General features: G+C 43.7%; 1 long non-coding RNA gene across 4 annotated transcripts; it reads left to right on the top strand.

The window, feature by feature from the left end:
- Positions 1-372: 372 nt before the first annotated feature.
- Positions 373-27,634, top strand: LOC128352830 (uncharacterized). 4 transcript variants are annotated; one of them, XR_008320650.1, is made up of 5 exons: positions 411-477; positions 5,039-5,226; positions 24,853-25,018; positions 26,329-26,454; positions 27,247-27,634. It is a non-coding gene; the product is annotated as an uncharacterized LOC128352830 (long non-coding RNA). The 4 variants fall into 4 exon arrangements; XR_008320651.1 differs by lacking the exons at positions 411-477; positions 5,039-5,226 and adding exons at positions 11,652-11,969; positions 25,945-25,979; XR_008320649.1 differs by lacking the exon at positions 5,039-5,226 and having other exon boundaries at positions 373-477.
- Positions 27,635-27,958: the final 324 nt, after the last annotated feature.

Below are 27,958 nucleotides of genomic sequence, written 5' to 3'. Positions count from 1 at the left end.
GGGAAGCTGCGTTATGCTGGGTCAGACCATTGGTCCATCTAACTCAGTAGTGCCTGCACTGACTGGTAGAGGTTCTCCAAGGTTACAGGCAGGAGTCTCTCCCAGCCAGGCGCGTAACAACGATCGGGCAAGGGGAGACAGTTGTCTGGGGGCCCCACTGCCTGGAGGGGCCCCCCAGAGGCACCTCACGTGACTCCCCATTGCCCCCTGCCCAGCCCCAAGGCCCCTCAGCCACTTGCCCTGTTCGCCGTCTCTCCAGCTTGTTCTCCTGGCCGGCAATCGAGGCAGCAGACAAGCTGCAAAGAGCTCCTTTTCTCCCGCCTCTCAGCTGATCGGCGGGTGGGCGGGGCTTCCACGGAGGTCTGGTGTAGGCCTCTGTGAAGCCTGAACTCCAGTAGGGCCCAAGCCAGCCAGGAAGGAGGAGGCAGCCAGAGTGGCCACCACTGGTCTCTGCAGCAGAAGACCCCTTGCTGCCAGGTAGAGTGTGAACTCCTTTTTGTGGTTACCTTCCCCCCCCCCCACACCCAGATATATAGGGATCTGCTTGCCATAGGGCTTTGATATGGGGGGGAGGGACTGAGAAGTCTCTGAATATTTATTTTTAAACAGCTTGGAAAATTTGCTGGCTTAAAAAAAACTATCTAAAAAGGCCTATAAGTGGCTTGTTTCATGGCAGAAAATTACAAAAACTTCTGGAAGAAACAGTGTTATATTTATTTTATTCATTCATTCATTCATTCATTTATAAATGCACTTATGTTCAAGTTGTTTTGCAACCCAGAAGGTCTGAGTGAGAACTGTGAAGCATTTATGGTGCTTTTATTTTATTTTATTTTTCTTGTGTGTGAACTGCTCCCCAATAACTTGCAGGGACTTCAGGGTAAATCTGGCCAACATGTGAATGCAGCACCTCCATTCCAGAGGAGATGTGTGTTAAAGGGCTTTAAAAGCCTCCTGTGAAAAACCTCCTGGAATCGAACTTGACTGAATTTGTTCAGAATTCTGAGAAAACAAACATAGGCTCACCCTGCATGGTTGAAAGTCTCCTTTGCTAATCTGCAGCGAGGGATCCATTTTAATCATTCATCTTTCTAGTGTGTTCAAGGCATTAAAAGTAAAACAAATGTATAGTACTCAATGTATATCACTATATATTGTGACGTGTGCGTGTGTGTATTCAGTGAAATGTATTTGCAGGCAGCATACTTATTTTGGAATATCAGACTTAAACCCTTGGGGGCCTGGGGTGTGCGGAGGCCCTGGACTTTGAGTGGGGGGGGCCCATTTTAAAATCTTGTCTCTGGGCCCATTCCAACCTTGCTACGCCCTTGCTCCCAGCCCTACCTGGAGGCCCCCTACCTGGGAGCTATGGCCCCATCCCTTAAGGGGAATATCTTACAGTGCCTCCCATCCAAATGCAAACCAAGGCAGGCCCTGCTTAGCAAAGGGGACAATTCATGCTTGCTACCACAAGACCAGCTCTCCTCCTGAGGTCCAAGAAATAATCACCTGCCTGTAACCTAAAAAAAACCAAAACTTTTTTTTAACCTACATCCTTTGCTCCTAAAGCTCAGTTGTGTTTCAGGTTGTCTTTTTAGGACCCATGTAAGTCTACTCTTGCTTCTCAAATGTAAGTATTAGAGAAGGAAGCATGAGCCTACTACATGGAAAAGGTTAACCATACTTCTGAGTAACAACAGATCAAAGAAGAAGCAATGAGCAAATCTGTACCTGACAAATTTCCTATTAAGAGAGGATTGGATTCGTTTCACTAAGTTATGGTTTAGGGTAGTCTTGAGAAATCGTAGAAATTAGAAATCGTAGTCGAATTCAAAATCCAGATGCAGGTTGCCTTTGGGCTTCCTCACTTGACGCTTTCTTACTTTACAGTTTGTAAGTAAGTACAATGCTCCTTGAACTATGCTCCTTGCAACTATCTTTCACGAAATGCCCCATGTAATCAATGCTGTGTTGATGTCTTAAGCTCGGTCTAGGCTAGAAAGTCTATATGTGCTGTACCAGAAGCTATATCAGTAAACAGCTGTTTTGCTCTTGAGTACTTATATATAATTATTGTCATTACAATACCCTCATGAGCACGAACCCACAGTGTGGGGTGATTTCTGGATTGGCGCTTTACACACAACAGCTTATCAATATATATATAGCTTACAGCTAATCTATATCTGGGGTGTGACTGTGAGAGAGGTCATCTACCAGAGGCAATCTGTGAGAATGGTTTACTGCTATGGGAGAATACCCTTTTCCCCATCCTGTTTTTGCTATTTCCCCATCCTGTTTTTGCCCCACCCTACCTCAAAAAACATACAGGTGTGTAGCATCGGAGTGAATGGTAGTCATTCACTTCTATGGGAGAAAACAAAAGGTAATACTCAGAGAGACCATTAGGGTGAGGACTAAACCTGCTCCAGGTGGTTCCAGAGCTTGGAGCTGGTGGAACATTTTGCCCAGCATCAGCTGTGTACCTGGAACATAGGAACATAGAAAGCTGCCTTCTACCGAGTCAGACCATTGGTCCATCTAGCTCAGTATTGTCTACCCAGACTGGCAGCAGCTTCTCCAAAGTTGCAGGCAGGAGTCTCTCTCTCAGCCTTATCTTGGAGATGCCAGGGAGGGAACTTGGAACCTTCTGCATGCAAGCTGGCAAGTGCTCTTCCCAGAGTGGCCCCTTCCCTTAAGGGGAATATCATACAGTGCTCACACATTTTATTTATTTATTTTTCAGATTTGTAGACCGTCCCAAATTTCTGTCTCTGGGCGGTTTACAATGGGTAGTCTAATGTTTACTCTCCTGACAGTACAGTAGGTAGCCTAGACTCCATCAGGAGAGTCTTCTTGCGGGGATGCAATATGCCTCTAGCTGTAGGACTAGGGACAAATTGAACATCTCCAGTGTCCAGGTACAGCCCATTTGTTACAATGGCATGCATTTCTTAATTTCTAATACACATACAATAACATGCTAAAAGGCAGTCCTGCAGGGCTCGTTTGGGGAGCATGCTTGTTAATGAGGAACAATTGTTTTAGTGATATCCCAGCTAATTGGGCAAAGTGGCATCTTTTAAAGTAGTGGCTCACTTATATTTAGCAGGAGGAGAGCAAGTGGTATTCAACCCATCATGTAGTCCCTTCCAGTGGCTGTTTACTGGTGTCTCTCTTACATTTCTTTTTAGATTGTGAGCTCCTTTGGAACAGGGATCCACCTTCCTATTCTTCTCTAATGTAACCTCTGCTTGTGAGATTTTTAAAAAAAATCAAAATAACTCTAAATAAAATACTTTTAACTGCTGTTTTTAGTGCTGTTTGAATCTTGTGTGCTACATTTTGTTGTACCACTTACTTTGACTATCATTGTCTTTTTATGGTTGAATATTTCAGAGTATTTATATACCACAATTCCAAGCATTTCTCAAGACAGTTTGCAAGTAAAAGCATGGAAAATCCCAGCAACACTGTTAAAAGAGCAATTAAGTAGAGTGGCACAATTAGGGAAGTAGGGTCCATTGGATGGGTCCATTTGCACCCAGGCCCAGAGGGCCAAGGGGCTCCACAAGGCTCTACAGACCCGTGGCCAGGGTGTGACATTGCCCCCCCCCCAACATCCCTCCCCCTCTAGCTGCGTGACTCCCAGTCACGGCCAGAGAGCTGTTTCTCTTTTTTCAGGCAGGAGGGTAGTGGCTGCCAAGAAAGGAAAAAACCAGCCCAGGGATTGGTCCTAAGAAAGGTTAAACCAGCCCAGGGATTGGCCCTCCTTCCTTGAGTTGTGCTCCTCCCTCACTCAGCAATTCAATGCAGAGTTGGTGAGGGAGCAGGAAGGAAGCATGGCCACAAGGAGAGCTGGAAAGGAAAGTCAGACAAACCAACCACCAGGGGTGTAGTTATAATTGAGCGGATGGGTTCAAAGAACCCAAGGCACTCAGCTCTACCCCTCCCTATTTTCTTCATTATCTCCCTCACCCTGAGGGCCGCCAGAGAGAGGGTAGAACATGGGCCCCCTCTCCCCTACCTATGCCCCCGGGCACAATTAAAACTTTAAAAGTCCAGAGAGAACAAAAGGGTTATTGCCTGGCACCAAAAGGATAGTAGTGTGGGTGCCAGGCAAGGCTCTATGGGGAGGGAATTCCACAAATGGGGTGCTACATCTGAAAAATAGTTTCTCTCCAATTGCCACCCACCTCACCTCAGACAGTGGGAGCACCCAAAGTAGAACTTTGGAGGATGATCTGAGTGTCTGGGCAGGATAATGTGGGAGCAGGATGTGGGTATTCTTTCAGGTACCCATGTCCTAAACCTGCAGGGCTGCTCAACCTCAGCCCTCCTGCAGATGTTGGCCTAGAACTCCCATAATCCCTGGCTATTGGCCACTGTGGCTGGGGATTATGGGAGTTGTAGTCCAAAAACAGCTAGAGGGCCGAAGTTGAGCAGGCCTTAACTTTGGTGTAGGGCTTTAAAGTTTAGCACTACCTGATGGCACATTGGGGAAGCAACCTATCTAGAGAGCAGGAGGCTGTTGGTTCAAATCTCCACTGGTATGTTTCCCAGCCTGGGAAACGACTATATCAGGCAGCAGTGATATAGGAAGGTGCTGAAAAGGCATCATCTCATACTGCATGGGAGGAGGCAATGGTAAACCCCTCCTGTATTCTACGAAGAAAACCACATGGCTCTGTGGTCACCAGGAGTCAACACCAACTTGACGGCATGATCTTTCCTTTTTATTACCTGATGGATACTGAATCCACCCCGAGATATTGACTGTTGTACAGGAGAACCTTGATAACTGCAGGGGTTCCATTCCAGGCTGCAGCCACAGATATGGAAACCGTGAATATCGAGTCATTGGGGCTAAGGGATCACAGGAGTTAGGTTCCCGGTTGGCCAAAAATGGCTGAAAATGGGCCAAATTTTGCGGGGAGGGGGGGAGCTTCTTTCCATGCTCTGCTGTTCCCCCTGAGTCGTGCTGTGCCCCCAAATTGGCCAGAAATTGGTGTTTTTTCCTTTCTATTTTTTTACATAGATGGGAGCCATTTTGTACCTCTGCTGAAGAAAGTGGCGGCTGGAGATGATCTCTTGGTCATTTCCGGCCACCTCCAACCTGCAGATATGTGAGGTCACCATGTCTCGTCCCCTTTTCCACGTATGCCAAGGTCGAGTGTCTTTTTCTGGACCACAGATACGCGAATCCGCGGATAAAGAGGCCCACCTGTAAGTCTAAGGGCAGATCACTTGAGCAGAATATTGTTCCATATCCTCACCAATCTGTGTGGCAGGGAGTTCTGTGGCAGCTGCACTGGGTTGCTTTCCTTTTCAGGATAGAGACACAGAAATCTGTAACTCCTTACCCCTTCTGATGTCAAGCAGGAGTGAAATGAATTATGCAAAATAAATACATCTATGCAAATTTGCTTGCATGCATAGTTTATAAGAGTTGTCAAATAACACATTTTTTTGTTACAGAAACTGGGTTACCTTGAGAAGAAATTTTCAGGGTCCCCCCCCCCGTTCTATGCAGAATACTCTACCCTGACTATACTGATCTACAAAAGCAAGCTAATTCCACCCAGGCATGGAGAAGACATGCCATTTTCTGCCATTGTTCCATATTCCAGGCCATAGGGTTGCCATAGAGGAGGCATGACAGTTTCTGCTGCTTTCCCAAACTCTGAGCAAGGAGCTGGTGAGCAGCAGCTGACCAGAAGTGGACTTCACTGAACTCAAGCCTGCACAATTTGTGACCCATCCATCTGAAGTTAGCACACTGGATATTTCTCCCAAGCCACCAGGGGATTGATAAACCTCCTGGCTTTGCTGCCTACTAGGACTGCAGGGGCAGGATAGGGGTCTAGCAACTGGTAGCAACCATGCATGGTGGATTCCATTTAGCTTGGTGGATTCCACATGACTAGCAGGTTCCATTCATCTTGGCAAAAGGCTTCACAGGCCTGACCTTTCCTCTGAATGAATGAATGAATGAATGAATGAGCTGTCCTCTTGCTAGCAGGGGAAATCTTGCTAGGAGGGGCAAAGGGGAAATTCTATAAGGAACAGCAGTGGGAATCACGCACACAGTTATGTGACTGGAGAGTATTAAGCCCAAGTATAAATACTGAACACTGGTCTTTAACCCCTGCTAACTGAGCAAGAGGAACCTTTTAAAGTGGTGTTCCTCTTTATTTAGCAGGGGGAGAGCAACTGGCCCTATCCATCCCCAGCACAGCATCCCTCCAGTGGCTGTTGCTGATGTTTATCTTATGTTTCTTTTTTAAAAATTGTGAGCCCTTTGGGGACAGGGAGCCTATCTATCTATCTATCTATCTATCTATCTATCTATCTATCTATCAACTGCTTTGGGAACTTTTGTTGAGAAGTGGTATATAAATATTCGCCATTGTATTCATTTGGTACTGATGTTGAAACTGGCATGTCTTTTCCATGTTGGAAAAGGAAAGAACACATGTCTTTTCCATTTTGAATGGCCTAGTAGGCAGGGGCAGAGCCACCATTGGCCAAACAAGTTCAAAGAACCCGGGCCACGCCCAATCAGGGGCCATGAGCGCGGCCCCAGACACGTCCCCTGCACCTGACATCAGACGCAGGGGCATTATTTCGGTCCCAAACAGGGCCGTACGGCCCCGATTGGAGCTGAAATTGGCTCATGCTGCGTTGGCAGTCCTGCCAGAGCGACTCTCCCTGCCTTAAAGGCAGGGAGAGCCGTTCCTGGTCCCGCTGTCAACGCAACAGGGCTGACCGATCTCCCTCTCAAACGGGGCCACGCAGCCCCATTTAGGAGAGAGATTGGCCCGTGCTGCATTGGCAGCATGGTTGGAACGGCTCTCCCTACCTTTAAGGCTGGCATCTGCCATGTTGAAGAGGAATATGACGAAGCTGGTTGGAGGCTGAGGTCACCCAATGAATGTGGTACCAGACACCAAAAATATTCACACAGTTAGGACAGGGATGGGCAAACTTGACCCTCCAGCTGTTGTTGAACTACAACTCCATCTACCTCAGCCACAATAAAGTGTGGCTGAGGATTATGGGAGTTGTAGTTCAACAACAGCTGGAGGGCCAGGTTTGACCAAACCTGAGCTAGGAGGAGGAAGCGGGTGTTTTCCCCACTCCGCTGCCCCCAGATTCAACCCTGAGGCCTCTGGAAAGGCACAAGGCAGCAGGTACTGTCAGGAAGATGACAGACTTGTACCAAGCCTTCATGGCTACGATACTATGCTATAAAACAGGCAATATGCTAAAAATGAACGTTTAGCAGGGTTTGGTTTTGTTTAAATACAAGGCTAATGTGTTATCTCCTCTTTCCACTGATGATGTTTCCAGCGTTTCTATTTCCCGGTTTACCTTGTGACACCATCTGAGCTTCAGATTCTGTGGGTGTGGAATCATATAAGATCTTTTGTCAGGAAAATCATGGCTGTATTTTACCGCTTGTAAATTGCATTTGGGGCAAGAATAGTCTCTCGTAGCCTCGGGATGAAGTGAATCAACCACAAATAACCTTCTAATGCGTGTCAGCAAATGCATCTGGCAAATAGCTCACCCTGTCCGCATTGGCCCTTTTTCATGAAAGTCTGCCTGTGGCTGAAGGATTCAGTCTCCTTTGCCAGACGCCTGCCACTGACAGGCAATTTCTGTGGAAAAGCAGGAGACAGAGGGAAGAGGAATTCAGACAACCAGCTTGAAATGCCATGTGATGCATGCTGCCAAATGTCCCATCTATCACCATCAGAAGCTCTATGCTCAGCAGCTTTTCCAGCACTTCTGAATCATCATTGACTTTATAGATTTTTTCTCTCTACCCCAGTCCTAAATCTCTTTCTCAGGCTGTATCATTTTTCATTTTAGCAGATATTATTTCTCATGATTCCTTTTTTTGCTTCCTGACTTAAAGTTTTGTGCAATTCGGAAAAGCGGGGGCTGGGGTGGGGTGGGATGGGATGGGGGAGCTGTCACCTACAACTAAGCTGCAAACTGAACCATTCTTGGCTTGCAAACGTTTGCTTGCAAAGATTCTGGCATCTCATGCTGAAATACACTGAGCATGTGCAGAATACATCCATCCTCAGAGGTGGCTAGTAGTGCCTATATTCAACTCAGGCTTGTCTGCCAGTTAAGGGCCTTCCTGGACACAGAGATAGTCTGGCCACAGTGATCCATGCTCTGGTAACCTCCAGACTGGACTACTGTAATGCGCTTTATATGGGGCTGCCCCTGAAGATGGTTCGGAGGCTGCAACTAGTGCACAATTCAGCAGCAAAACTGCTGATTGGTACTTCTGGCTGGATGCACATCTCACCGGTCTTAAAGGAACTGCACTGGTTGCCAGTTTGCCACTGAGCCCAATTCAAGGTTTTTACATTGGCTTAGAAAGTCCTGAACAGCCTGGGCCCCCAGTACCTGAAGGAATGCCTTCTCCCATAGAGACCTGCCCGTCTGTTGAGATCTGTAGGAGAGGCCCTCTTGGTAGTGCCACCATTGTCAGCAGTTAAAGGGGTATGGGCATGTGCGGGGCCTTTCTCTGTGGTGGCCCCTAGGTTGTGGAATGCCCTCCCCTCTGAGGTGCGCCAAGCTCCGACACTGTGCACATTCAGGAGAATGGTGAAGATGTACCTCTTTACCCTGGCCTTTGACTAGAGTGGTTCTTCCTCTCTCAGGCACTGTTTGGTTTTTTTTACTGTATTTTTGATTTTATGATGTTGAATTTTAATTATGTTTGATATTGGTTTTATTGTAACCCACTCTGAGACCTTTGGGTATAGGGCAGGCTAGAAATGTAAATAAATAAATAAAATAAATAAAAATGATGATTATATTTTTATAAAGAACCTGGAGCAAAGTGTCTCTGGGCACGCACAAAGTGGCTTTTACAATAACAATTGTAGAGTGCTCTGAAGCATGTGCAGAGTGTCTCTTTCTGAAGGGTGTCGTACTTTAAAAATATATTTGAGATGTAGAGTGGAAAACACGGATTATACCTTTTTTCCTTTTCTTTGTCTCGTCCTAAATTGGCAAACCTACCCATTTTCTGAAGAATGGGCTGGGGATGTCATTTAGTGGCAAAATTTGGGAGTTATGAACTATGATATATATGTCAAAATCTGTTTGCTTATGGAAGTACAGATTATTATTATTAATTAGATTGGGAAGAAAGAATTAGATATGCAGCAGCAAGCACACTGGATGTCCTGCTCACAAGGCAGAATTAATGGAGGCCCCAGAATCTCCCCCCCCAAAGCTGGGCCAAACCTGCCCCCCCATCCAAATTTCACAGCCCCATAATTGGGAGGGCATTTTGGCAGTTTTCAGGGAAGCACAATTTCAAGTGGTGGTGGCAAAATTCAGCGCCTCCTACGTTCCATTGGTTGGCGGCTGCCATTTTATTTCCCCCAGAATGCCCATACATAAAAATGCTATGTCATGATGTTCCAAAGGACTGTGGAGGTCACATTCCTCCCCTCTCTGAGAAAATGCCCTTCAGAATCAGGGCCGGCCCTTCCACGAGGCAAGGTGAGGTAGTCATCTCAGGCAGCAGATCACTAAAGCATGAGTGAGTTGGCAAGATGTCCTTCTGCCTCTTCGAGGAAGAATTGGAGGAGGGTGCACAAATCTGGCACCCTGCCTCAGGTGCACAGAGGCCTTGAGCCACCATTGCTCAGAATGATTCTACATCATGACATATGCCTAATTCAGACATTATTCAAAAGAGACACTGTACCTGCGTACAGCGTCTTGAATAGGGATGGCAGTCCCACCTCAGCCCCATCACTCACCGCTTCTGCCTGCCGCTCACACAGGCATTTGTCTGAAGAGGGGAATGCTGCCTCTGTGATGGCAGTTGCTGGGATGTCAGCCCCTCCTAATTATGGAAGTGCTCACCATCATGGAAGCAGTGTTTGCCTCTTCAGACAAACACTGCAGTAAGTGTAAGCAGCGGGCACAGGAGGTGAGTGTTGGAGCCGGGGCTTGTTTGAGACACTGTGCTCGGGTACAGCATCTCTTTTGGATGATGTCTGAATTAGGCTACAGTGTAATTCTGGGGTATTCTGGGTAAAAGAAAATGGTAGCCACCAACCAATAGGAGATCGGAGGAACTCTTGTGAGTTTTGCCCCTCATGTCTGAAAATTACAGTCCTTCCTTGGAAAAATTGAAAGAGGTGAGGTGCTTTCACCCTCACAGTGAGAAGTAGATCTTATTGAGCGTCTTGTCGCATTCTGCACATATAATCCCACAGTCAAGGCTTTTCTCAGCATAGAGATGTAAAAGGGATGCTTCACCTGATGAACTTCTACTTGATTCTCAGGTGCTTGGTTTCCTTTTTTAGTTTATTTTTTATTAAGATCTTTACAACATTTAAAAACAGAAAAACAACAGGAACACTGAGCATCAATAACAAACATAGCCGCCGCCGCCGCCACCACCACACATTCCATGAAAGCATTGTGTGAAGAAGGACTTTTCCCCTGCCTGCACTGCATTTCCTGCCAGTCAGCTTGACTGGATGACAGGGCAAGCTCAATAAGATTGGCACCATGTAGGAGTAGAAGCTTTATAGTTTTGAAACATGTGTGCTTAGTCATAACACGAAGAATGGGGAAACTGGGACATGTTGGCACTATATGTCAGTGATCTTCACTGTTTTTCATCAAGTGGGGGCCACTTTGGCAAAAAGCCTTCAGTGTGGGAGCCACTTCCCACTGTACTGACTTCCACTGCCATGCCCCCCGGAATTCCATGTATCACCCAGATTTTAAGCATCTCATCTGGATTGCTTAGCCCACCCAGATTAGCCCAGATTTCAGCTTCCTTTAAAAAAAAAAAAAAAAAAGCTAAGCTCTAGCTCTTGTAGAAGCAGAGTTATGGCGTAAAGAGCCAGGCAAAGATATCTTCCCCAACTATCGTTGCTAATCTTCTTTGACACTGCTGTTATTTGCTGCTTAATTATTTCCAGGACTTCTCTAATTTTCCTTGAATCTAGGTGGTATTTTTGGATCAGATACTGTTTGGTGTTTTCATTCTTCAGTTTCTTGTCTTTCAAATCTTTCAATTTACTAGCATCTGATCTGAGCCTGGAGATTTTATTTTCTAATCTAATCTTCCATTTAGGTGATGTACTGCTTTCTTTTTTTACAAGTCCATTGATGATGATGATGATGTGATGATGATGATGATGATGATGATGATTTTACATTTATATCCCACTCTTCCTCCAAGGAGCCCAGAGTACTACATACTTGAGTTTCTCCTCACAACATCCCTGTGAAGTAGGTTAGGCTGAGAGAGAAGTGACTAGCCCAGAGTCACCCAGCTAGTATCATGGTTGAATGGGCATTTGAACTCAGGTCTCCCCGGTCCTAGTCCAGCACTCTAACCACTACACCACGCTGGCTCTCTGTGCCAGCATGCTGTGCAGTCCTTCCAAGATGGTACAGGGGCTCAAGAGGGCTCAGTTTCCCTTAAAGAAGCCACCCCCGCCCCACAACCTGCACTAGGGGTGTGCATGGAACCGGCTGGCCCGGTTTGGTTCGGGTGTGAACTGTACCCAAACCTGACTGGGCCAGTTCAGTCTGGAACCGCCCCCCGCAGTTCGATTCGGTCTGGGGAGGCCATCAGGGGGGTTCCTAAAGGCCGTGGGGGGGGGGGTTCCACAAAGGTTTTCCCTCCCCTGTCAGCCTCTTAAATCACCGCCACAGCCCATTTTAATAATCCTTTATGGCCTGTTCGGGCCTCCATATACTGGCATGGCGGGCATTTTGGAGGCTGCCACACATACTCAAATGGCCTCTGCGAGGGCCACACAAGGACAATCTGCGCACGCGTGGTGGCCATTTCCCCCCCAGTGGCCATGGTGGTTATTTAAGAGGCCAGCAGGGGAAGAGGGGACCTTTGCGGACCACTCCCCTCACGGTCTTTAGGAAGCCCTCTGAAGGGGCAACAGGTAAATTTTAAAAATTAATTTTAAAAAATCACAAACTGTGGCGGCGGGGGGGGGAGCGGTTCCGTTCAGTCCAGCTGGACTGGGGGAGGGTGTTCGGTTCTAACCAGAACCTCTGAATCGAAACCCCAAACTCCCTGAACCAGTTTGCACATCCCTAACCAGCACTAGTCTGGGCAAAATGCAGCACTGTGAAGTGAGAATGGTCATCTCTGCCTGATGCCAGGGGGACCATGCAGAGTATTCAACTTTTGACTTTGCCCAGGCCCAACAAACAGCTATTCAGAAAGCCACACTTTGGGTTGATGGGGGATGCCACTGCCCCCCAGGCCTTACAATGAAGAACACGGCTTTATGTAGAGGTGGGCTCTTTCTTGCAACTTGACATCTCTTTCCCAATGAAACTGTTGCAAGGTTTTGTTTTAATTCTCATAACCTGATTAACATTTGGTAGGGTTATCCCAAAACAGTCTGATTCAATTCCTTTGTGGGTCGGACCCAGCTTGTGACCGTTGGCAGTGGCTCTCCCTGTTCGACTGAATGCAGTAGACTACCGTATAGAATTTCAGAATAAGTGCTCCGTGGGGAGAAATAATGTTAGCATATTTGTTTAACTCTGTTTGGCTCTGAAGTGCACTTTCTGTTCTTATTCAGCAAGACGAACAGATGATCTAAATCTCTCTTATATGACACATTGACAAAACAAGATCGCTTCAGACAGACGCGCAAGATCTCTGCAGAATTCTGATATTCTTTTCAGCCCAGGAAGTGCTCACTGGTGACAACCTGCTATTTTGCTGCTCATTGTCCAAACTCCATCCTTATCTGCCAACAGCTCTTTTTTGCATTCTGCAGTGCTTTTACAGGCCTTAGCTAAAGGATGCATCCTCCTGAATACCATCCCTCTCTCTCTCCCCCTCGCACCCCCCTATCTTCAAAGAACTCTGACAAAAGATGCTTTTGAAAGCCAGAAAGGCCTGGCAACTTAAAGTATTCCTTCCTTTGATCCTTTCAGCTAGATTGTATGTGTGACTACCCTGTGTATTCCTGTTACATCTCTTCACGCCTCTTTTTTTTTTTTTTTTTTTGTAGTGTAAGGACTTGCTTTCTCATCCTAAGGGATTTTCTCCTGAGCTTTGAGCATCTGAAAAATATTTATATAGGAGTTCAGAAGTCTTCTGTCATTTGTTATTTCCTCCCCACTGTTTTGGTTCACCTTTTATTTCAATTCCAAACATGTTTTAAAAATTTCTGGTATTGTCATTGATTTTGCAGTATAGCATTAGATTTTCTTTTTCTTTTTTCTTTTTTGTGGGTAAGAGAAATCTAATAAAATATTTAGTAAAATGCATTGGTTTCCTGAACACAGGAGATTTTTTTTGGTGGGGGTGGAATGTAACAATTTTAAGCAATGTTAAATGAACTTAGGCTACAAATGTATATTAAGTTATGTGCATTTAAAGCTGTCATCCTGTGTGTAATTTATATCCTGCTCTCCCTCCAAGGCACCCAGAGCAGTATACATGGTTATGTTTGTCCTCACAACAACCCTGTACTTATCCATTAATGAGCATACTTTGTTAGTGGCCAAGCGAGCCACACTAGAGGATTTGCATAAAAGGGCATCATAGGTACTAACAGGGGCGTAGCTATAATTGAGCGAAAGGGTTCAAAGAACACGGGCCCCCAGCTCCAGAGGGCCCTCCAGCTCCACCCCTCCCTATTTTCTTCCTTATCTCCCTCACTCTGGGGGGGCGCCAGAGAGAGGGATGAACACAGGCCCCCTCTCCCCTAGCTACGCCCCTGGCTACTAAACAGAATACAAAGTCGTAACAGCCAGATTTGAGGCAGATTGATTCAAGTCCAAATCGATTCACACATCCCTATGAAACATATTTTGCTTTCCATTCTGAGCTCAAAACGGAACACAAACTGTGTGAAACGTTCCAACAGAACAACTGGGTGAGTTGGTTGTTCCTATGGAATTACCCCAGCCCATTGGAATGGTTCAACTCCATTCCAAGCTCCATTTTGGATTCCAAAATGGTGCTCAGAAAGGAGTCAGAACATTCCGCCTTGGAACAGGTCATTCTGTTCCAAGCTTGGAACAGGTCCCCCTTTTTAGGGGTGTTATGTTCTGAGCTTGGAACGCTTGAAACAGCCTGTTTTGAGGCAGAATGTTACAACCTTGGAATGTTCTGCACACCCCAAATACAAATAATAATATGGTCCACTTTCATTGGTTCAGACTCCTAGCTCCAGTCTTAAAAAACTAATTCTGCAAATACGCACATCAAATTACAGGAAATAGCAAAGTTTAGTACCATTCACAATAAACAAATAAGGTAAAAAATGGCCACATATTTGGACACCAATTTATATATATGAGCCAGCTTGGTGTAGTGGTTAGAGTACTGGACGAGGATCAGGGAGACCCGAGTTCAAATCCCCATTCAGCCATGATACTAGCTGGGTGACTCTGGGCCAGTCACTTCTCTCTCAGCCTAACCTACTTCACAGGGTTGTTGTGAGGAGAAACTTAAGTATGTAGTACACCGCTCTGGGCTCCTAAATATAAAATATAAAATCTAATAAATATATAAATATAATAAATAAATATATAAATATAAATATAATAATAATAATAATAATAATAATAATAAAAATAAATATACCTATGACTATTGAATTGGTAACATGGTATAAATTTCCATCCTCATTTTACCCTCAGGATACCTCAGTTTTAAGGGTATGGAGTCATAACAGCTATTGTTCTAATAGAATTCTATTAATCTCATTCACAAATGTATATAGCTATACAGCTGATACCAATGTGCCAATTTACATCCTCATTGAAACCCGCTCCTCCAGGAGCCTAATTTTTAAGGGTATGGATCCAGAACAACTCTCATTTTAATAGGGTTCTATTCATATCACATCTGCAGGTTTGATCTTTTTAGCACACCAGAATTGTAATTGGTCTGCTGAGTGGTTATGTTCCAAAAAATGTTTAACCATTGGGGTCTGTGTCCTACCTTTGCATATGCAACACTTATGTATAGGTGAGCCCTAATCTGCCTAGAGGTCATACCATCACACATAAGATAACATGGACACCTGATGACATATATACCTTGCTATTACATGTAAACAAATCCCGCAGCTGATATTATTTTGAATTGTTTGTATTACAAAAATCTTTACAACTAACACAGGTCTTATAAACAGTAAAGTTCCCACAAATATATTGGCCTATTGGGAACTGAGCATCCAGTCTTAGACTTCTGCATGTGTGACTGTGTAAGGCACTGTGCATCAGCATGCCTTGTAAATGAATACTGTGTTTCCTAGCAGAGGTTAATTCATGCATCTTGATATATTTTGTAATAGGTGCCAATGTTGACAAATCATGCCCTTGATCGCAGGGGAATATGCATTATATGTTAATGGGATTACCATCCAGTTGAAGGTAATCTTATTATTTTGAGAGTTTTGAGCATTTAACAATAACTTCCTTTCCATAGACCTGGCTTTTTAAAAAGGTCTCTTTTATCAACTGAACTGGATACCCCCTATTGACTAACTGTTGTTTCAGCATATTTGCTTGTTTTAAAAAGGAATTATCTGTACTGCAGTTCCTCCTAAGGAATAAGGGAGGCCCTTTTTTCAAAGTATAAGGGTGGAAGCTGTCAAATATCCCATGTTTATTTTGCGTTTTATGTTGCATATAATTGAATGACATTTGGTATGATCTCCAGGCAGGGTCCCCCCTCCTGCTTTCCCTTCTTTCTTTCTCTTTCTTTCTTTCCTTTATATTTGAGGCTATCTGTAAATACTGCAAACAAAGTGGACAGAGAAATTTCTGAAAACTCAGAGTTCTTATCCAACTGCATCAAAGCATCTCAAATTTCAAATATGAATTAACATCTGTTTGTTTCTGATAGACAGCCATGATCAAACCAACTTCACAATAAGTTACCTGCACATTTTAAAAATGTATACTAACCCTATCATATGTAAGCTGCAATTGAATAGAAGAGTGCACAAAGTTTTAAAAAAGTTCTAAAGTGTAACAATTCTGTTTCCGTTCCACCCCAAATTAAAAAGATATCATCTAGTTACAACTTAAAGGTTACAATCTCAAATTCATTGAGATTCATTGAGGCGAAATTCATTGTTCTTAAAAATAAAAGCTGTTCAAACCTGTCCATGTACAAGTTGGTATATGGAGAGCTGGTCTTGTGGTAGCAAGCATGAATTGCCCCCTTTGCTAAGCAGGGTTTACATTTGAATGGGAGACTACATGCGAACATTGTAAGATATGGGGCCGCTCTGGGAAGAGCACCTGCATGCCTCAATGCAGAAAGTTCCAAATTCCCTCTTTGGCATCTCCAAGATAGGGCTGAGAGAGACTTCTGCTTGCCTGCAACCTTGGAGAAGCTGCTGCCAGTCTGGGTAGACAATACTGAGCTAGATGGACCAATGGTCCGACTTGGTAGAAGGCAGCTTCCCATGTTCCTAAGTTGTCAAGCTCTGGGGCAAATTTACAACCCATTGCCACCCCCAAATTTTCCCAACAATATTTGTCTTGAAACTGAAAAAAAAAATTTGAGTGCCACTTCTACTAAAGACACCAAAAAAGAGGCTGGTGGTTGCAAAGAAGATCTCCTGTCCAAGGTTTCCTTAATGATATCCAGTGCCTCTTCTTGGAGTATGTTTGTATTAAGTGATACCACATCTATCGTAACCAAAAGATATGTGTCTCTGGTAAAGAAAATCCTTCCCAAAATTTAAGAAAAATCTATTGTGTCCTTCAGAAAAGTGGGGATCTTACTTAGAAAAGGTCTAAAAAATGATCCCCAAAATATAGAAAGAGGCTCTAAAATCGAGGAACATCCAGAAACAATTGGTCTACCCAGAACTGGGCGTACATTCTTATGTATTTTAGGAAGGATGTAAAATAGAGGCATTCTCTGAGGAGAATCCTGCAAAAAATCACATGTGTCTTTTGAAAGATAACCCAATGTATGGCCCCCTTCCAATATATCTGTAATTTCCCTTCTGACCTCAACCGTGGGATCCCTTATGATGTTTTTATAATGTATACTATTAACTGTCTCATAACCTCCCCAATATATTCTTCTCTATCCAAGATGACTATAGCACCCCCTTTATCTGATGACTTAATCTCTGTATCATACCTTTGTCTTAAATTCTGTAAATTCTGATCTTCTTGGATATTAAGATTATTATTTAAATGTATCATGATGAGGGTTTGGAACAAAAGACAACCCTCTTTATAGTACCCTCTTCTTCAAATTAGCAAGCTGGTATTTCGACAGGTTCATTCAATCTTAATACCCAAGAAGATCAAGGTATTTGTCTGGGGAATCCCTGGGAATCCCACAAGCGGACCATAAAAGTGATTATCTTGTCCTGGTTTTCTGAGGTATACTGCTACTGTACAAGGATGTTCCATTTGGCTATCAGGATAGTGGCTACTGATAGACCTATCCTTCATGAATTTCTCTACTCCTCTTTGAAAGCTATCTAAGCTGGTGGCCACTGTCTTATCCTGGGCAGCGTGAAGTAGTACTTTTGCTCAGACAATGGAATTTGTGAAATAGCACTCTTTAAAAAAAACAATGATTCATTCCTGAACCTTTCCTTGAGGGGCAAAATAGCATTTGTACATTTCTGTTGTATTTCAATATATGTTATTTTTTCACTGTCTTGAATCAAAGCTGTGGTTTTATCTCTCTATCTCTTTTTATCTCTCTCTATAAAAAAGCAAGTCATTCTAAGTAGAACTAATGGAGCCTAATTTCCATTTTTTAAAAATATGGTGATTCTTATGGTAGGACTCCCTCCCATGTGGTGTGAAATTTCTATCTGTCAACACATGGGATAGAAAGGGGTGCATACGAAGATAAGAACACAAGAACAGCCCTGCTGGATCAGGCCCAAGGCCTATCTAGAACAGCATCCTGCTTCCCACAGTGTCTTTGAGTGTCCCAGAGGTCTTTGAGAAGCCCACAAGCAAGAGATGAAGGCATGCCCTCTCTCCTGCAGTGTTCTCCTGCATCTGGAATTCAGAGGCATCTAGCCTCTGAGGCTGGAAGTGGCCTATAGCCACCAGACTAGTAGCCATTGATAGACCTGTCCCCCATGAATCTGTATAAGCCCCTTTAAAAGCAATCCAAGCTGCCAGCCATCACCACATCCTGTGGCAGAGAATTCCATAGATACACCATTTTGAATCAATCTGGTGGATCAGCAAAAAATATAAAACATGTTGCTGTTGGAGTCCCTTAGGACCACCTATGAATTTGGTTTGTATCAAACTGTAAATGCAAGCGTTATAAGCCGGGGACACCCCCAGCGATATTATAAGTCTTCTTCCCTTCGAAAAATAGGCTAATAACTGATGGCAACAGGGTGGGTGTGTGGAAATTAACCCTTGTGTGATCATCATGAAATGTTGCAGAAGACAAATCTGGTCCTATGACATTTGGCGTGAATAACATTAGAATGGACATCGTTATAGAAAACTGCTTTGACTGCCTGAGCCTATGTATGTTGACTCAGAAGACATTCTCACTGGTTTCAGTGGCACTTACTCCAGAGAAGGTACTCCTAGGACTGCATGCCTAAGAATTCGCCCAGGAGTGCAGCAAAGTATCTTCTCCCTGGCTGTTCAAGTTGGTTCTTGTCAAACTCCTTGTATGACGATGTGACATACACTTATAAGATGGGCTCCTACTTCTAGTCCCATGGGGACGTCTGCTTCATTCATGATGAGCGAATGCTCCATTACACCCAGAGACTTCCTTGGCTTGCAGCTTGTTACCCATTGCTTGCGTTTGCTGTGTTGGCATCTAGGCTATCTGAGACAACCTAACAGCAGTCCAGACAGGTGCCAAGATTATGTCTCTGCCTGGTTAATCTGTCCAGAAGGGGATTGACAGATAACTGCGGCTTTATTTATTCCTCATAACAGAGGGAGGATGCCAGTCATCTTCATGTATTACAGCTGCTGGCCAATGTACACAAAGATTGGAACCCAGGTGGGAATTGGTTCCTTTTCCCAGGCACGGTGATAATGGGGGAAAGGGGGAAAACAGCAAGGGAGGAGGATTCCCATTTGAATTTGTGGTTTCCCCTTCTGAAGCAAGAGAGCCAAGATGGCCCAGTAAAGGCTGAGATGGACCTGGGAGTTGGGCACACAGCAGGCTTTAATGCAGGTTTTCTGCAAGGCTTTACTGAGAACTCAATGCTATCCCAAAAACCCAATGCAAAAAGTGGATTTTTTATTTTATTTTATTGATTGATTAAGTGCTGTCAGTGGGTGTCGACTCTTAGCAACCACATAGATAGATTCTCTTCAGGATGATCTGTCTTCAACTTGGCCTTTAAGGTCTCTCAGTGGTGCATTCAATGCTGTCGTAATCGAGTCCATCCACCTTGCTGCTGGTCGTCCTCTCCTTCTCTTTCCTTCCACTTTCCGCAGCATTATGGACTTCTCAAGGGAGCAGGGTTTTCACATAATGTGTCCAAAGTATGATAGTTTGAGCCTGGTCATTTGTGCCTTGAGTGAAAATTCTGGATTGATTTGTTCTGAGAGCCAGCTAAATGTTGGATCCCACTAAATGATCTGGGATTTTTTTAACCTCAGATATCAGTGGGGTTGCACTCTGACAAGCAGTGAAAAACCTGAGTCATGTGTGAAGTGCTCCCCGATAGCTCGCAGAGACTTCGGGGTAAATCTGCCCAATATGTGAACATGCCTGCTCTGTTCCAGAGGACATGTGGGCTAAAAGCCAGTTGTGGAAAACTTCCAGTGGATAGATGATAATAAATAATAATACATGTTATTTGTTGGCTGCCCCATAACAAATTGTTCACTGGCTGGCTCACAACTCATTAAAAAAACATCCAATAAAAACACATAAAGCTGTCCAGGGATGGAAGTTTGGGGAGGTCTACAAATTTGGGTAGTAACACCACCACCACCACCACCACAACAACAACAAAAACCACAACCACAACAAAATGACAAACAAATCACAACGCAAAACAAAATAATACAAAATGCAATACAAGACGTTTAAAAAGCTTTTTAAATCCAGTCTAGATGTGGGTTTGAATCCTTGCTAGGACATGAACCCCAACCTGGAGTGGACTAATATCATTCGTCTCCAGCCCTAGTTCCTCATCTGTGAAATGGACACGTTATTTGTGCTCTCCTTCTTTCGTTTAAATTGTATTGACTCTTACTGGACTTAAAAAAATTGACTCAAACACTTCCCAGTGCACAGTCATCTCCCCGTCTCCTAACCAACACACATGATTATAGAGGCAGAGCATATGCTTTACAAAGAAGATGGTCCCAGGTGCAATCCCTGGTATCTGAAGGTAGGGCTGGGAAAGATATTTGAAGCCCTGGAGAGCTGCTGTTACTTAGTGTAGACAATATTGACCTGGATGGACCAATGGTTTGATGCGTTATAAGGCAGCTTCCTGTGTTCAAAAAGGAGAAACTCTTGCTATCTGGATGATTTTTCCCTCCCTTTGCAACTCCCCTTTCCATATATCATTCCTCGACCCCCCCCCCATTTCCTGCTGCTAAAACACAATTTAATTTTGTTTGAAAGTGGGCTTGTGATGAAATCAAACCACTAATGACCCATATCATTAATGACCACAGCAGACACGGGGCTATTGCGAAGATGAAAGAGGTAAGTAAGGATTGTAAAGTAGTTTGCATGTCATGATTAATCTTCATATTTGTGTCCCACCCTTCTTCCATTAAGCTCACAAAGTCGTACAGAGATATGGATTTCCCCCCTTTAAAACTGTGTTCCAGATTTCCCTCCTCTGTTTGTTGTCTGATGCCTGATTTACACATTTAGGAGAATGAAGTTGGATAATTCCTTTACGGTATGGTCTGCCCCACTTCTCTATCTTCACACTGGTCCTGTGAGGTGGGTTAGGCTGAGAGGTATAATTACTGGTCTAAGTTCACCCAGGGAGGAACAACATAACTGAGTGGGATTTAAACTCTCATCTCCCTAACACTTTAACCTGCTCCTCAAGTGAGCATGAGCAACCTGAAGTTCTTTGGTGGTGAAAAGATCAAAGCAATTCCTCTGGCCTCTTTAAAATAATCATGCATTCTATTTTAAACAATGGATTCTACAGTGGATACTTTCCACTCCAGATGTGTTTTTGTTTTTCATCTCTCACATTCCCTGAACATTTCCACCCCCTCTTTTTGTTATTTTTAAATGAAGCTGCATAATCTTGGTATTTCTTTTAATATCCATTTTTTTAATTTTCTAATTTGGGCATTAGTTATTTATTTATGAATGTCTTGGCCTGGTCTTATGTCTCATCATCATCTCAAGGCAATTTACAAATAAATAATAAAGTCAATATGAAAAACAGCATTTATTAAAAATAATAAAACAGCGGAGATGAAATGTATGACCAACAGCTGGAGTAAACACCATAATACCAGTAAAATCCTCCAAAGCAAACCAGAAATTCTCCTTCTTCTTCCTTGCATTTCTTTGGTGTCTTGGTATGGGAAAGAAGTCAATCTTAACAACATTATATTAAAGTTATTGTTTTCTTTTTCTGCCTGTGCCTTGAAACCTTTCATTATGAAGCTATTCTTCCTTTGCTCTGAAGTGTTTGATAGTGAGGAACAAAATCTAATGCAGTGTTGTAATTTGCATGTTTCTAAAACCAATTAACCTGAGATTCCTTATGGGATGTTACTATAATCCTCAGTGATATGGAAGGATCAATACATAATTTTCCATACATTTGCATAGAATCCCACTGACCAATGGAGTGGCATCGTTCTGTGGGTTTCTTGGAAGTAGTATTGAAAAGTGCAAGATGATAGTGCCACCTGGTGTTCATAATGCTAACAGACAAGGAAAAATGAAATCTAAACAATTCCAAATTACAAGGCTGAAATCAGGGCCGTTTTTAGTCTTGTGGGGAGAGAGAGAGAGAGAGAGAGAATGCCTGCTGCATGTCTGGCCAGCTCAGGGGCGTTGCAAGGTTGGAGTGGGCCCAGAGACAAGATTTTAAAATGCCCCCCGTCACTGAAGCTCAGCTCACGAAGTAAAGAAATCTTAAATGAGGCTGAATAATGGTAACAAAAAGCATATATATATACACACATACATATACACACATACACAAACCTATGTGTCACAATATAACATCGTCCTAAATTATTTTTTTTAAGGTTTTGTAAATTGTGGACGATGAAAGTCATTTAATGGTACTAGAGAAAGACATGCTGTTCTGGTAGCTCCAGGTCTTAACATTCACATCAATTTCAGAGGATGAATACAACTGAAGGAAGCCTGGGCGGGTGCGTGGTTTGGGGGGGCAGTCACGTGACTTGCCTCTGGGGGGCCCCTCAGGCAGTGGGCCCCCAGACAACTGTCTCCCCTTGCCCTATTGTAGTTATGCCCCCTGAGCGGGCTGGAATTGCTTAGTGGTGCCTTGGAAAGTGGGCTGCATGTTCCAACCATACCATTTGGGTGCATAAGGCCAGTACTGTGACCACAGCCCCCCTTCCACATGTAGAGAGGAACGTCAGAGCTTTTATGATGACTGCAAGACAAACGTATGGAAAATCAGAAGAGCAGGAAGTGAGCGGGATCAGAGTATTCCCCTGTCATCATCCCTTGAATGGAAAGTTGGTTAGCTTTGTGTTTGTGTTTGTGTTTGCTGAAGCAGCCCCATGCTGGCCTTGTGTAATGGTGTTGACTCTGGCCATCTGAAAGAGTGGGCCAGCGGTGCGCTGGGTAACAGCACTGGATGGATCTGGACAGCATCCAAGTAGGAATCCCTTGCCTCACTGAGCAGCTTTGGGTATCAGGCCCGATTGACTTTCCATGGTGGCTCCATCATCTGCTGCCTCCTGGCCCTTTGGAAAGAGATACCTTTGAAATTAATTAGTGTTCCCAGATCCCACAAGCCGGCTGTGTGAGTCAGTCAGGAAGTGAAACCACATAAATGCAGCACAGGCTCACCAAAGGCAGAGTCATGCACAGGACAGTGTCCAAACTGAAGAGGGCATCTGGACTCCAGGAGGCAAAAGCAGGTATGTGGGGAACAGCAAACAGAAAAGCAGCAGATGGATCAGGAAGCTAGAACATAGGAAGCTGCCTTATACCAAGTCAGACCAGAGGTCCATCTAGCTCAGTATTGTCTACACAGACTGGCAGTGGCTTCTCCAATCTCTCTCAGCCCTATCTTGGAGATGCCAGGGAGGGAACCTGGATGCTCTTCCCAGAATGGGAAGGGGAATATCTCATCTTCATCCCGTAAGGGGAATATCTTACAATGCTCACACATGTGGTCTCCCATTTGAATGCAAACCAGGGTGGACCCTGCTTAGCAAAGGGGACCATTCATGCTTGCTTTCACAAGACCAGAAGACTGGTAGAAAGACTAGAAGGTGACTAGAGAGCCCAACAAAAAATGCTGGAATCTGATGGTTGCCTAGGCAAAGGCTCAAACATGACCCCAAAGCTTTTATATCTAAGGCAGGCAGAACCAATGCACAGCCTAGGAGAATAATGCTGTCCCTTTCTCCAATATACTTTGTAGTGAGTCACCACTAGGGCAGTAGTGCACAAGTCAAGAGGTAGTTTGAGTCCCAGTGGATCTTGATTCTTGATCATCTTGGCATAGGAATTGTGTAAATAATGGAGAGAGTGCAATGCTTGTCTTGCATTCTGAACTAAATGAATGGAAGATCCTAATTAAACACAATATTTCCCTTGCGTTATCTTTGTTCCTTGGTGGTTCATTCTTATGTTCTGTTTTCATATTGCAGCCTTACTAGATTTATTGATTTATTTTTGGTCCCAGAGGCAATACCAAGTAATGAATTCTAGGATGCTTTTATTTTACAGTTCTAGTGAGATGTGAGAAAAGCAACAGGCTGAAAAAAGAAAGGTTGGAGGGCAAAATCAAATTACTGGGCACAGGGTAAGAGAAGGTACCTGAGCAGGGAGGGAATTGGAGCAAAGGAGATTTGTGGTACAGGAGAGTCAGCAATGCCTCCGGTGGAAGGAGAGGAAATGAAAAGCAACTAAGTATGAAATGAATATTGTAAGTGCTTTGAATCTGATTAAGACACCATATTTAAAAAGAGAGAGGAACAGCAAATCTTGTAAATTTACAATACTGATAAGTTGATACTTTCCTATTATGCATTTATAATTACTGTTTTCATTCATTTCTTTATTTGTTGCTATTGTTTCTATACCTTTGTGGGTTAATTAGTCAGCCTGATTTTGGGGTGGGGGGGATGATGATGAAGAAAGTAGAAATGAATTGGCCCAAAAGCTTTTTAAAAAGACTGAACCAAACAGAATCCTTCCTAATCTGGCCAGCTGCCGGCCTCAGTGGCAGGAGCAGCAGAGAGCTGTTTTGAGGTGCTTGTAGCTTTTGTTTCTGGCCAGATGATGCATGGAATATGGGACTAACATCTGGTTTCAGGGACCCTGCTCTGAGACCCCATGCTGTCTTACACTCCCAGAATGGCTCTTTGGACTAGTAAGAAATATTATGTAAACATTCCTTTTCTGTGTTCTTGACACTGTTTCCCAATGTGTAATCAGGGCCAGTAAGAGGGCTCAGAAGGCAAGGATGAGGCCCTCCAATCTTTCCAGATCACACCCTACAACAGTATCACTACGTGTCCATTACATGTGCTTCCATATTGCCTGTATTTCAACATTGCAGTCCCTGCACCATCAGCAAGGTGCTGTTCACATTTCCGATGCCTTCTTTTGGGTTTTATCTTTGCATTACAGTACTACAATGTTTTGTTTTGTTTCTTTAAAAGCTGTGTTTTCCCGTTGTCCACGCAAGCTAGAAAAGACAACTCCCCCTGCTGGTGGATTTGTGCAACACCCTTTATTTACGGTTTGAAGACGATCCTGCCAAGCCGAAGTAAACTACTGCTGAACAGCATGTGATCCGGAAAGCTCCCAAGAAGCCTAGCTGTGAAGGTGAATGAGAGAAGCAGTTCTTGTTTGGATCAGACCCAGGGAGCCCAGAAGCAGGCATTGCTACAACCTCCTCCCCATTACCCTCAGGAAGTATAGTTAGAGGTGGGAGGAAGCTCTTCTGTTAGTTTAGACATAGGTAGGCGAGAACGGTACCAAAATACTAGGGTCTCCTTCCACAAAAGCATGTGTCTGAGTTGAAAACGGCCTCTTTCAAGGAGGTATTTTGTAGACACTGTGAATGAGGGCCAAAGTGTTTGCCCATTCAGAATGAGGACAATGCTGTGTAGTCCCTCTGAATTGGCTTTAAGGCATTATCATGAAGCAAAAGCCAACTGGCCATATAGTATTGTGACATATAACCTGATTCAGACATTATGCTGTACGAGTGTACAGATGTCTGCATGCTCGTACATGTGTTTGGATGAATGATTGTACCTGTGTTCATTTTAAAAATGAGCCTGGGTACAAGCCCCCTGAAATGCAGGGTACAGATAGGAAGTGTACTTCTTATACCTGTTTTCAACATAACACGTGAATGACTGTACCTGTGTTCAGATCTGTACCTGTGTACTCATTGTACAAGTGTTGAACATAACATATCCCTGGGCCTACAACTGTATTCACTATGTAATTCTTAATTGGCTGGAATAACTATTTCAGGAAGAAAAAGATCCCGTTTGAAAACAAAAAGTGCTGAAGCAGCAGCCAATTTGGAGAATACATAGCTAGAAAGCAGGGTTGGAAATTGGGGTTGGAGCAGATATTTCAGGAAACATTTTAACTCACTGAAAACCTTTCTTTTGCACCTGAGATTGATAGGGCCAGTCTTTGACACGGCCCTGGGGTAGTGGTTGTATAGATTATAATTTAGAGGCTGGAAGAGGTAACCTTTCCTCTCTGGACTTAAACATTCTTATCTTTTTCAGGACATAAAAGTTTTCTCCAGAGGTCTACATGTCATGTAAGGCTGTCAGATTCTCTACTGCAATGAAAAAGATACTCTGCAAGGATAAATGGTGCAGTAGATATATTATATATGCACACACACCACACACACACTCTTGCTAGGATAGACTCTGTCATATGTCAAAGTAGCTTTGTTCGATGGGTCAGATAAGAAGGAATGTTGTCAGAAGGAAAGGCTGACTCTGAAATAGCGGTTGGAATCTGAGTTATGAATCTTTGACAGAAGAAAAACACCCTGATGTCATGAAATGTTATTCATACTATGAGAGGGAGGAAAAATCCACTCCAGTGAAACATAGGTGATTACTTTACAGGCCTTGCAATCAGTTTTTCTTGTCTTACAGCAACCTTGAAGAAGAAAGTCAGAGGCTAGAAGACAAAAGCCGACTGAGCAGCCCCATATATACTCATAACCTAATGCATCTTCCAGTTGGTGAGCCCCCTACTCCAAAAGACAAGCACTTCTTGAGGTATGCCATGTCTTATCTCCAGCTCCACTAAGGAAGCTCCTCCCTTCTTTGAAACATATTTCCTAATTACTAGAGAAATATCTATCATTATGATTCCAGATTTGCTTCTCTTCCAAACTTGTTTGATCTGAGGTATGTATATACTGCTCTTAAGATTAAGGCTTCTCAGAGCAGTTTGCATATAACGAAGAAGCCAAAGTAATCAGGTTTCTGGCTGTGGGAACTGATGATCCTTAAAGCTGCAGCAGACCCCATATAAATGGGGTTAGGAGAACTGAGATTACAAAAAGACCAAAAAATAGAAGAAAAATTAAAAAAATCAGCAAAAATCCCCCCAAACTCCTTAATATCACCAAGAGTCACCCAGAGGAATGAGCAGATTGAACCTCTGGAGATTTTTTTTTTGGAACTCCCTTCAAAATCACTCAGTCACTTTAAATTGTGAAATATGGGCAAGGGTCAGCGAAAGGTATGAGTGAATTGAACCTTTGAACCCCCCCCAAATCACTACCCCCCACTAAAAAACACCCCCTCTCCAACTGTGGATAGCCGGGTCGTGGTTGGCGAGACTGGACACAGTTTCCCGTTCACGGATACGCAATACCATGGTTGGCGAGGGATGCCTGTAATTGTTGTAAGCAATTATGCAGCGGTGCAAAAGTTCCACGAGAAAGTCTTTAGAATCTTCTGGAGTTTGGTGCACCAGCAAGAAGCTGAATTGCTCCTGATCTGAGAGAGGCAAAAGGAGGCTTTTAAACACTTTGCTTTATGAACGTGCATCTATTTTTGCAGCTGGTCTTCAAGCAAGTTTGTGTACCGGTTCGAGGCCTTGGACAAGCCGGGGAGCACATTCCATGTCTGTCTTCCTTGTCTCTCATATCCTTGAGACCCCATATAGGAGTGGTATGAACGATACAAGAGTACTGTTAAGACATTGATGAAGAGAGAGACTGGGAGTTTTGGTCTTCTTAACAAGACCCACGCTACCTTGAATGAGCAAAGCTATTGTACAAATAGCTGTATGGTATTGTTGTATACATATGGTTTTGTGATTTGTCCTTTTGTAAACTTGCAGCTGGAGTTTATCTCTCGTGTGTAGCTGAATTCATGTATTTGCATATATGCGTATACTTACTTTAAAGCTTTATATGTCTAAAAAAATAAACTTAATGCTTACTAATCCTTTACGTTTGACAATAGAATTTTGCAACCACTGATATAAACACTGTCATAAAACAGGTTCTTCTAGTAAGAACTAACCTGCCTACTTTCCATTCACTATTCCTGCAACCGGACTAAATGTGTTTCAAATCGATGAAGTGGTCCACAAGTTAGACCTTTTGCACCTCAAACGTTCATGCGTCTACCATGTTGGATTGGGATAGATGACATCGCCACAAATGACGCCATTGGGGCATCCCTATATGTCCCTATAACTGTAGCAAATTTGGTTCATATAGGTTAAATCAGTGATTCTCAAACTTGGGTCCTCAGGTGTTATTGG

The sequence above is a fragment of the Hemicordylus capensis genome, chromosome 4, assembly GCF_027244095.1.
Source record: "Hemicordylus capensis ecotype Gifberg chromosome 4, rHemCap1.1.pri, whole genome shotgun sequence".
NCBI lineage: Eukaryota > Metazoa > Chordata > Lepidosauria > Squamata > Cordylidae > Hemicordylus > Hemicordylus capensis.
The sequence above is the reverse complement of the archived record's forward strand: the minus strand, read 5'-3'. Positions and strand labels throughout refer to the sequence as shown.